Below are 10180 nucleotides of genomic sequence, written 5' to 3' on the forward strand. Positions count from 1 at the left end.
CTTTCTCTCCATTCTCTTCATCCCTCCTCTGTACTTGAAGCAGATAGCCTGACAGAATACTAGGGGGTAATGAAGGTCTGGCGCAAGGTGAAATTAAACAGCTGAAAGGTATGATTTAACAATGTTCAAAACTCAATAAGTGCAAGGTAAACAATAAATTTGATGTGTCGGTGTCAGGAGGATAGGAAAAGGAGGCAAAAATATCTTTATTGATCCTATCATCAAAAATGAATCTGCTTCTGTGCTCCTCCTTCCAAGACTGGTGGAAAGTAAAGAATCCAAAGCAGTTAGTCTATGCTGCTTTCCAATCTCCATTTTACCTCCTTATTTTCTCTGGATGCAGTTTGAGAATCTAACCCTGATTTTTTTACATCATGTTTTATCTATGCAGGGACAATTTAATGGAGACACATATGCAAGTAGGTACGTGTGTAGCCCACTGCAGAAGTTAAATGAGGAAACAAGAGTGAGTATATTTATAGGATTCAAAGAAACCTGTATTGTCTGTATTAGATTTGTCTTTAGGTGAACTTTTGAAAATTGATGAATCCGTGTGTTCAAAAATAGCAACGCTCAAGGTTTAAAAGTCCCACTAGCAGCATCTATAGGCTGAAATGTTCATAACACCCCGTAACACAAAGGTGTTGGACGGATCAAACAACAGTGACTAAGGATGAGGTGTTAGTATTCTTGTTTGTACTCTTCCTTATGCAAATCTCATGAAAGGCACAAAAACCCAACAATGAAATATATCCTTCTAATGAGTATTGTGTGTATTCAAAGCCTGATATACTGCAATCATATCTGTTTGTATGTATATTTTATGCCATAGAGGTCTATTGTTGTCCAAAAACTAATAAACACATCTATAACCCTCACCATTGCACAGGGAGACGTGCCTTCCTTGGTGCTGGACAAACCGTCATCAGTAATCATTTATGGATTCCCAGACCAAACGTCATGGTAATCTGGCTCATGCTGTACAAAAATGCTGCAGGTATAAATCCAAACAATTTACATCTGACCCACATGAGACATGAGACCCAGTCTCTGAAGGGTCAAAAATTAACCCAGCATTTCTAGATGATTCTGCAAAACCCTGGATTATGTTCACGATGACTGGGAAAACTGCACTAAACCAGCATTTTTATTTACAAAAAATTGATCATGTGTCAAGTGACCATGCTTACTGTGAGAGGGGCCAGTTAGTATGGTCAAACCCCCAGATGAGTATCACCAACTCTACAGTTTCTCTCAGATCTAAGAAGCTTTTAAAAGGTCTAGTGTGTACAATTTAGGGGATCTAAATATTGGCCAAAATGGAATTGAGAACAACTCTAGAGAGGGCCTTTTGCGTTTTTACGCATTTTTTGTGGGCACCATACGGGAGGGTGAGGTGACAGGAACTCAGTTGTTTGCAATCTGCAACCTCACCGCTAGATGCCACTAAATCCTGAATGTTTATTGTTTTGTTTTTACAGTCCACACGTTCTTAGCAGCAGGAAGATTGCAGTCTTTGCTAATACATTTGCTAATATGCTAAGGTTTTCATATAATATCAAAATAATGTCAGTGTTAAGGTGAAAATAATGAACTCATAATAATAAAAATTATAAGGTGCTGTTAAGACATGGTAAATATTAGACTACTTAATTTTGGTAGCCTACTTCCTGCATTGGAGCTGGACATAAAACGTGTCACGTAGAATTGTCAATTTTAAATGCCAGTGCTTGGGATACACGGCTAGCAGCATTCAAATATGTTACAAGAAAGGAGAAAGTCAGCCTTTGACATCTCAATTCCATCCTGCGAAAACTCTTTTCCAGTGCCGTCTTCATCCACAAATACAACTCAAGAATTCGACTGCTTCCCAATAAAACTCCAGAGCTGAGGAGTTGTACCCCAGTATTTCACAACCTCATTATGGAATGACAGGGATGTCAACCGGATCCAGAACTGGTTTGCTTTTCTATTTTGTGGAATGAAAGACAAGGAGTGGGAGAGGGAACAGATGAGTGCTTTATGTGTTGGAGGACATGTAAAGCATTGACACAAAACCCGGCATACAAGCTAATGTGTGTGCAACTGACGCCACTCTCCATCCATTCTTCAGTAAGGAGACAGGTCATGAGTGACTCTGGACCACGAGCAGCAATTTATTTTGCCCCCAAATGAATTTTCCTTACCATGCTCAGAGTGTACAGTGTGTGTAGCAGCTATTATCCTTGTTCTGTTCAATTATTGATTTGCAAGGGCCACAGGGTGAAAGCCAGAGCATATCATGCACAGGCCAATAAATCTGTTTGCACTTTTTTAGGCTTTGTCTCCATCTTTCCCTCCCTCATGCTGCCATTTCCAGATCCCAGTTTTTCCAGCACTCAAACCTTCGGCAGCTCTGGTTTTCCCAAGTGCAGTGTTGCAGTCTCAACAGCAGCATCAGAGGAATTTCCACTGTGTATGATGTTGCCTTGACAGATTCGCCCTTCATCCTCACAATCTGATCTGTCAGAGGGCTGGCAATACAACGGACACACTGACATCTTTCTGTAGTCAGTCTTTGCCTACCAGGAGCAGATTTGTCTACGCCTCCTCAGCTAGGAGAAATGTTGAAATGATCACGCACAAACTGCTGTAATAGTCAGTTACATCACTGTAGCACAGAGACACATACGGTCTCCAAACCTAGATAAAGCACACTGTCTGTCAAAAGTTTACTACATTTCATCATTTTGCAGGTTCTCCAATTGTCTAAATTGACTGTAAAAAGTCTTAAATTAGAAAACATAATTTAAATAGCTGGGTCAGATAATCTGGAAGGTGTGAATGTGTTTTCTGCATACTGTCTGTCTACTCTATGATAAACTGGTGTCCTGTCCAGGATATACCCTTGGGATAAGCTCCAGTCTACGGCAACCCTGAACAGGACAAGCAGTATTGAGGTTTTAAAGTTCCATATAGTGCCAGCACAAATAGCTAATTAACTGCTTTTTCTTGAATCGTTTAATAAATTGGGCCAGTTTCTACCCTCTGATGACTTGCCTCACCGGAGCTCTGAACAGACACAGAGATGCATGTGTCCACATGGAACCTCAGCTCAACTTTGGAGACAGCTAGATTCTAGTGATTTGGTAAACAATCCCCCTACACTGCTGAAGAGACACAAAGAAAGGAATGAAAGCGAAATGACATTTACAGTGGTAGCCCTTTCTATGAAGGGAATGGGTAGGAATCATAAATTTAACTTCATTGGTCATCTGCTCAATGACATTAGGAAATACTGTATGCGGTAATTGTTGAAAAGTGAGGTACCTATTTATTAGCAACCTTTTCTCACCAGTGGTTAAAAGCCTTAAACTGAGATTGCATTTTTTTTTTTTATTTTCACTTTTATTTACCCAGTGTCGGTTGCCTGAGTTTACATGGTCACTTACAGTAACACCCTGCTTCACTCTGTTGCACATTCACACCTGTCCTAGGAGATTGCCTAATGTTACCCCAGTATGACCGTTTTAATTAAAGTGTGAAGTTGTGTGTTTTAGAAAGAAAGGACTTGACATGGCTTTAACAATAATTGTGATTTTTTTTTTTTGTCATACACTTTACTTGCAGCCAGCAAATACTGCTCATAAGTCCTCATAATTGTGTAATAGTATCATACAATTGCTTACCTTGTATAACCTTATAGAGTACTTTCACTTTGCTTAAAGCTCACAAAGTTGAGCTATAGAATAAAGCTGATGTTTATAAGGCATTATTACATTTCAGAAACTGAGAATTTATAATCTGTTCTGATACATCAGAGCAGTTTGTGTGTTTTTATAAAAGACTAAAGTTCTGAAATTATAATGTGCCTTGCAACCCAGGACTCAGATTCTTCTTTCAAATAAAGCTGTCATGAATGCTGAACATATGTAAATTATAACTGCAATATAATGTATTATGGATGTGCTTATTATGCATTATAAACATGAGCTTCACAGAAAGTGTTACCATTATAACAAGCATCTACTGAAACATCCACCACTTGATCGTATCCACATTTAATCCCCCACATCGCTTAATTAGTCAAAGCAACTAATGGACTGACAACCTCCATCATACCGTTTTTAGCATATGTTGCAAATTTTTGCTAATATCTATGGAACTTGGTGAAGTTTACTGAAATGAAGATGAAAAAAATTTAATCCTGGGTGTGGTACTTCTTGTGCTGTACCTACCACAGCAGTCAGAATTATGCATTTACATGCATGTAGGACTCAGAATAATGAGTTTTCCAACTGCTAGTGTAGCAGCTGTTAGAGGCTGATGTCAATTTCAGGAACTGAACCTTAGGCTGGATGTATGAATGGATGAATTGTAACAGAATAAGACAATTGAGAAATAGTTTTTTTAATTCAGGAATGGCCTTGATCCTTAAAAATCTAACCAATCTCTTAGTAGAAAGCATGTGGTAGATTTGTTTTATGAATTATGGGAGTACGGTTTAACAGCTGGAACTCTCCTGAGTGTCAGCCTTCAGCCTGAAAGCTCTAATCTGAAAGCTTTCCAATTAATAGTTCCTGAAATACAAAGTCTTAGGTCCAATATGGAAAACCCCTATTTAGTGGGAATTTATTTTCCCAGAAGAGATATGGGGAATTTAATATTGAAAACACTATTCAGTGATTTTAATCCCAACCAGCACACATCTGTACACTATGCGTGACCTGCTACCGATGCCATAACTGCAGTCCCATTTACGACAGTCTGGATAGATGCCAACTGATGTCAGTGTATCTCTGAGTGTTGTATTTTGAATAATGCTCAGACGTGATGATTTTCTTTTCCTGCATGTGTACTGTACGCTTGCCTGTCTCAGGTACTCATGTATAGCGTATAACACTGTAAGCAGTCAACCAATTAAAGAACAAAGTGACGATGAAGTTCAGCCACTCTGAAGCTGTCCACTTCTGCCCCACCTGTCAAACTTTATGCTTGCCTCTTGCTGGGCTAGCACTAAACCTATCAGTACTGTACACGACTGCCTGAGGAGGAGCTCCAGCGGTGAGCGGACACCTACATTGGCTCCAGGTGGAGGGTGGCTGTAATGGACTGGGCTGACCATGGCAGCGTCTCTCCAAAAGATTACACTGACAAGATAATCTTCAGCAGTTACTTCCCATACATGCCAGAAAGTGACCCAGACAGAGGACCCTAGTCAGAGGCTCGGCTCCCTTTATCTCAGTCTCTCCTCCTGGTTGTCTCATCTCCCAGCTGTGAAACCTGGTGTTTGATTGTGAGAACGGGGCTACGCATGTGTGGCTTTTAGGGCCTTTTTTTTTTTTTTTTAGCTCTGATACAGCGATCTCGGTCTCAGTCTGCCAATATATAATAATATAATTAATATTATAATAATAACAATAATTAATCATATGTATGCCGGCCAAAGATCTTTTCCGAGACTCACTGACCATCATCAGGAAGGCAGCAGATCTGAGGGGGAATGCAATCACAGAGCAACGTGCACCTGCTCACAGGGTCTTAGACAGGGACATATACGACCAGGGCCCGTTGGCCAACAGTTCACCTCTATGGCCTCACTTCATGGAGCGCCAGCATAGCTAACAACTGAAACTGGCAAGGCTGTGATGGCTGTCCTGAGACTTGTCAAGGTGACAATGGTGGCTGCATCCAGGATTATTGCGTGGCAGACTATGATCTAGACAAATATTTGGCTTCACCTGTCTCATCTTCCCCCTCTCATCAAACAAGCTGCTGGATGGTCAAATATCGGTTGATGGGCTGTTAGGACTGTTCCTCCGAAGTGCCACAGCTCACCTTTATGAAGCAGCCAAGGAGGCGAAGAAGATGAAGAGCCATGTCTCCTATGTCAGAGCCGCACCTCAGCCTTGTCAGCAGTGCCAAGATGCTTGTTTTGGGAAAAGGTGTCCTACAGCGTCTGCACCTTCACATGGACCTGCATCATCCTCCGGCAGTCATATCCCTACTTTTCTAGGACAGTGATTTCTGGCTCTATGAACTCAGAGATAATTGCGTCCACTAGGTCATCTAATGTTTCTTTAATACTTCACTGAAGTGAACTATAATGTAAATTATTCAAGGTGGGAATGTAATGTCAGCCAAAGCCCATCTCCACATATTTACAACAGGTCACGTATACTGTAACCATTTCGTTGACAGCTCTGAGGCCAAAAGTTCATGATTCAGAGTGACTGTGGCTGCTTCATGTTGTTTTCACTTGTATTCACTTGTATTCATTTAGCATTTTAATATTGGCCTGACATCGTAGGCTAATCAGCTGTTCAGGTCACTGGGAATTCTCATGGTGCTCCCAATGTCCAGGTCCCTTCATTGCCTCAGTACCTTCATCACCTGTGAAAGAGTTTTGCCACGCATAGGAAAACCTCAGGACATTCACATTCCAGGTCTTGCTTTCAGGTTTATTCACTGGTCTGTGCTCTGAGGACAACCTTTGTGCCAATTGCCTCATTTCCCATCACCAAGTCAGTCTTAAAGAAAGGGAGGTCTTGCACTTCAACATAGGTGTGTTTTCATAACCTCCACCTAGATGAAAGCCACAAAGTAAAACTGGAGGTGGGTAGGTCCAACAAACCAGAATCACGATCTGCCTGGCACCACTGTTCCTTAGTATGATCATTGAATATGCAGGCTGTTTTGACATTTGGGGCTCTATTTGCCTCCCTGCCGCTGGCAGAGCGCAGGGTGCGCACCCCGCGCGGTGGTATTTTCGTGCAGTTCAGGCGGGCGTGCAGCACACTTGGTATTTTGGTAAACTGAGGCACACAGAGGTATGCCAGGATGGGCGTTGCGGCGCAGTAGGGGGAGGTGTCGGCAGGATCAGCCGGCAGATTTGGATTTCGGTCCATTTCGGTCCACACCGGTGGCATAAAAGCTCGCCACTCCAGACCTGGTCAACACTGTGTGCCAGCGGCGCGCCGCTGGGCAAGTGAATTTTCGTAAACTGGCGGAGTCGTGCACCCATGTCACCAATACCTCACAGGCAGGTTTCCACAGTGTCTGGCATTTCACTGCAATCAATAATTAGCAACAGCCACAATTCAATGCAACTATCTGAGTCAGCACATACAGTCAGACCTAAATTTATATATTTTGATCAGTATCTCATCTGACCACATCTCAAGCGCATTCGGCACGCGTAATGATCACTCAACCTGACCCACAGTACACAGGTGAAACAGGGATGCAAACTAATCAATTAACGTCACTGCGCCAACCAGAAACAGCCGTGGCATCCTACAGAGCATATATACTGCATCTATCTCAGAGCACTCGAGAGACGGAGAGATACAGACACATGGAAAAAACATAAGTGATGATCGTTGTCCGCTATTACCCACGTCATTTCATTCCAAACACAAATGTTATCATTGTAATGCTTAACGTTATCTACAAAGATGGAGTACATCACTGCTTTGAGGAGGAGGAGGAGGAGGAGGCCGAGGACTTACCATCGAAGGACCTCATATTTAGACATGAGTGAGCAGGAGTGCAGGTGGGCCACGAGAATAACGCCTTCAACACTGTAGGCTATGCAATTTTATTTAATCATCTACTCTTTTTCATGTCACAGGAACAAATTACATCTGCAAAGGCTGGTCGTCAACGTGGTAGAGCGCATCGTGATCTCCTATGTGCACCCAGGCTGCACTCTCCCGGTCGCCGTAACGGTGACAGCGGCTCTGACCTTCTTCACCACCGTGTCTTTTCAACATACCGTGGCCTCGGTGGTGGGGATCAGTCAGTCCGCTGTCTGCTCAGCTATACATGCAGTTTCCTCCAGTCTAATCCGACATGCAAATGAGCACATCATTTTCCCTGCAACACCTGAGAGCCAGCTGGAAACTAAGCGAGGGTTCTTGTTGAAATTTGGATTCCCCTGGGTCCTGGGAGCAATCGACTGCACTCATGTGCAGTTGCGCGCCCCAGAGACCCAAGCCCACATTTATGTGAACCAAAGGGGGTCCTTTCCATCAATATCCAGGTGATCTGTGACTCAAATTGCCTGGTGACAAACGTGTATGCCAATTTCCCTGGGTCGGCACATGACTCATTCATCCTGGTGAATTTTAGCATCCCTACAGTCTTTCAGGTGGACACCCCTCTGGATGAGGGGACGGCTCAGTCATCCTCGAAACTTGCCATGCGCCTCGCCAACGGCGTTTTTAAAGGTGAGGCGAGGAGCCGTTGTGATTGGTGAAGATTGGACTCGGCAGTGTCAAACCCACTCCACGCCTTCTCCCCTCCCTACTTCCGAGTTGCGCCGCTGGATGAGACTGAGATGAGAAGGGGGAGTAGATGTGCCCACAGCGCAGTGCACGAAACAAGCGAAGTCTGTGCCGCCACGCCCCATTGGCGAAGCGCACCTGACTTCACGCCGCGCCGGCAGCGGAAACGAAAGTAGAGCCCAGTGTCTTATGAAAGGAAAGATTCATAACCCTAATGATCATCATTACCCTTTTGATCGACAGCTGCCAGTCCAGCCGCAGCTTAGTTGGACCGCTCCTATCATATAACTTTGGAAAATTTCTCTTTTATCCCCCAGTTTATATGGGAGGTAAATCTCCGAATAAAAGCTAGCTGCAATTCACAAATGAAAGATTGTTTTATGAGGGAGAACGCCATGACTTGCACCTTTTGAGAAGATTACTTAACACCAAAGGAAGAAACTTGAATAAAAAATACTAAAAAGGGTTTTGTAGAACTTTGACTGGCTGTATGCCTGAGATATGGTTCTGTATAGGCTCTTATGTTACGTTACACCTACAGTTATTGACAGTAATAATATTGTACAAACTTCTGTTTTCACATAAGTTCTTTAAATGTAATCGTGGTGTAATATGGACATCTTTTTGAAGGGTTAAAAATGTATTCCCTTGAGCAACATCTGACCTAACAGCTGATACACAAGCTTTTATTTCTTTAATAAAAATCGTCAGAATCATCCATTAATACCCCGACTTCTTATAATGGCTACATTTATGTCTTACCAAAATGGGGCTGAAAGATTAGCAGTTAATTAGCCTCCCTCCAGGTTATTGATTTTCCTCCCGCAGAACTCATTAACTCCGAACAGACCACCTGAATGGCATGGTTGCAGTTTACTTCACAATACTGCATGGGATACCCATGTTGTTAGAGTTTCAGCATGATATCAATCACAGGCATTGCTTGAATTATTTCATGTAGACAGAAATCAGGAGCCTTCATTGCAGGAAAGGGAGGAGCTTCCCTTGCAATCGTTGTGGGAACAAGATACAAGGAGCTTTAATCTCTGTCACTTTCTTTCAAAAAAGGAGAAACACTTTCACAAACTTAAATAATGACAGTTGAAAAGCAAAGTCATTTTTCTGTTTTGAGGGGATCTATTTGCATATTCCTATACAGACCATATAATTAATACTATGTATGAATAACATATATTTATTTCTGAAGAAAATTATGAAGAAAACTCATTGACTTTGATGAGTCCAGTCATTGGAGTCAATGACACAACTCAACTATCTGGCTATGCTAAGAATGAATGCCTATGCAGAGAAATGTAGGGAACTGCACTGTAGGCTTTTCTCTACAGAAAAAAAATTTTCATTCTTCTGACTTGGGCAAGAGTCCTCCAACATCATATGGTTTGTTGATCTGATTGGGTGAAACTAGCCTGTGATAGACAGTGACACACAGGGGGCTCATCCAATCACCTGCCAAGTATTTTTTGAAAGTGCCTGTCCTTTTCCAAACATTTTCCAAGGACAACTTCCCACATGATTCCCTGTAATAAACACTGCCAGCATTGGCCTCCATGGCAATCAAGAAGGACCTTTTATTTCTTGGAACTCTTCATGAAGAAAGCAGGATGCACTTTTTCTTCACATGATGAGCAGCTTTGGTAAGTTTTATGGATTTATATGTATCTTTACAAGCTATTGATTATTGCTTGCTTCCTTGCTTGCTTTTTGCTGCTGATGCAAATGATGTTCAGAGTCAGTGGCCTGGCTGTGCCTTTGAATGTGCGTGGTGGCATGACATTTTTGCTTGCTCAGTGATTGTACGAGTTAATGTGACTGGTTGTTGTGAATTTGTTCTTGTTCTTTGGTAATGACATTGATTTGGATTATATGCAATGTCTGTTTGTGGTGCAGCATGC

This window comes from Chaetodon auriga, chromosome 22 (genome assembly GCF_051107435.1).
Source record: "Chaetodon auriga isolate fChaAug3 chromosome 22, fChaAug3.hap1, whole genome shotgun sequence".
Taxonomy (NCBI): Eukaryota; Metazoa; Chordata; class Actinopteri; order Chaetodontiformes; family Chaetodontidae; genus Chaetodon; species Chaetodon auriga.